The sequence below is a fragment of the Chrysochloris asiatica genome, unplaced genomic scaffold (assembly GCF_000296735.1).
Source record: "Chrysochloris asiatica unplaced genomic scaffold, ChrAsi1.0 scaffold00007, whole genome shotgun sequence".
In the NCBI taxonomy this organism is placed as follows: Eukaryota; Metazoa; Chordata; class Mammalia; order Afrosoricida; family Chrysochloridae; genus Chrysochloris; species Chrysochloris asiatica.
Window position 1 is genome coordinate 26,719,980 of NW_006408525.1, and position 2,336 is coordinate 26,722,315.

A 2,336-nucleotide genomic window follows, 5' to 3' on the forward strand; every position below is an offset into this window, starting at 1 on the left:
GGAAAGAGAAAGGCTGTGTGCTGGTGGCCAGGAGGCTGGCTTGCAGAATGTGCCCTGTGGTTGTTTAAACAATTATATACTCCTTCGTGTTTTTGTGTACATTAAAAAAAAAAAAAAAGGACTAGAAGCAGATACTGTTAACCAATGATGCATGGAGGGAGTTATAATCATTGCAGTGAAACAAAATACGATTGGTTGAGTGCAAAACTGATGTTCAATGTTCTCCCATGTAAACTATTACTCAATTCACAATAAAAACTTAAAATAAAAAGCCCTAGAAAGGGAGTCCCTCAACATATTAAAGGCATATAAACAAAACCAAAGGAGTTCTTACAAGTCAGGCTGCTAACCTCAAGGTCAGAAGTTCAAAACTTCCAGCCATTCTATTGAGAAATCTCTGCTCACATAAAGATTTACAAGCTTGGAAACCCTATGTAGGGTCTCTATAAGTCAGAACCAACTCTATGACACACCGCCATCACCATACAAAGCCAGGAGTCCTGGTGTGGCACTGAAGGATAATGTGCCAGACCTCAAGACCAGTTTGAACCCCAAGATTGGCAGTTCAAAATCACCAGCTGCTCCTTGGGAATCCTTTACAGGGTCACTATGAGTCGGAACCAACTCGATGGCACTTAACAACAACAACATACAAAACCAACAAACAGTCAACATCACTCTCAATGATGAGAAACTGAAGTCATTCTCCTTGAGAGCAGGAAGCAGACAAGGATGCCTTTTATCACCACTCCTATTCAATATTGTGCTGGAAGTCTTAGCCAAAGCTAAGAGACCAGAAAGGGAATTAATGACAATATATAAGAGTCCTGGTGTGATGCTGTAGGATAAGCACTGGGCTGCTAACCACAAGGTCAATTGTTCAAACACAGCCACTCCTTGGAAACCCTATATACAGGATCGCTAATGAGTCACAACTGACTCAGCAGCACTTAACGACAATATCTCCACCCCCACCCCCCACCCCACCCCTGGAGATGGTAGCTGAGTTTGGTTGGGGGTGGAGTTGGGTAGCATCATAGCACTAAAGATGAAGGTATCTGGTCTATGGTACTACAGCTGAGATATTCTAATTCTCCCTGCTCTGCAGTCACTAGTACACAAATGTGACATCTTCTCATCACCCCCAGCCAGGAGGCTGCAGGTCCTCTTCATCTGGCCACCCACTCTCCTGTACCACAAGACTTATTTTGAATTACATAAGCTAGGCATTGACTTAAGTCATTCTTTCCAAATGTCTATAGTCATAACCTACTCTGTGACAATGAAATAGAAAGTCCCCACTACTGCTCGAGCCTTGAGGAAAGATTAGCAATAAAAAAAATTGCAGAAGAAAAATGAAACCAGAGAATACTTCAAGGGCTCATCCTGATACATATTTTTACAAAACGGAATCATACTATATAAACTGATTTATACACCAAATAGTATACTTAACCGGGAAAAATGATGATGAATACATTAATAAATATGAAATTTAAATTACTTTTACTTTCAAGTTGACGTAAGCCTTCCCTATTTTTGCATATTTGTTTTCAGTTTCCAATGTTAAAAGCAAAATACTGAGATGAACTTTCTTATACGTGAATTTTTACACATCTTTCTTGTTATCTCCCTAAAATTGTTGTTGTTGTTAAGTGCCGTCGAGTTGGTTCCGACCCATAGCGACCCTGTACAGGGTTTCCAAGGATGTAAATCTTTACGGGAGTAGAAAACTTCATCTTTCTCCCGCCGAGTGGCTGGTAGTTTCGAACTGCTGACCTTAAGGTTCGCAGCCCGATTCGTAACCACTATGCTACCAGAGCTCCTTATCTCCCTAACATAAATTCCTAGAAATTAAATTACTGAGTCTTTAGCATATTAAGAATTTTAGGCTTTAGTGAATACTAAAAATGTATCCTCCAAAGAAAAAAAAAGTCCACATTTGCACCCATTTCACAATGTCTTCAGTGTTACAATTATTTTTAAAAATCTTTGTCAATTTGATGTCAATCATTAAATATTTACTTTTTCTTACTCATAATTGTGCATTTATTTTGTAGGCTACTTTTATTTTGGAGTCCTGATGTGGTGCTGTAAGATAAGCACTGAACTGCTCATCCCAAGGCTGGTGGTTCAAACCCACCAGCTATTCCTTGGAAACCCTACACAGGATAACTATGAGTCCGAATTGAGTTGATGGCATTTAACAATAGCAGCAAAACTTTGATTTCATCTTTTGGGAATTACCTGGTGGTGGTGGTGGCGGTGTGCCGTGGAGTCGGCTTCAACTCATAGCGACCCTGTACCAGGTTTCCAAGGCTGTAAATCTTTATAAG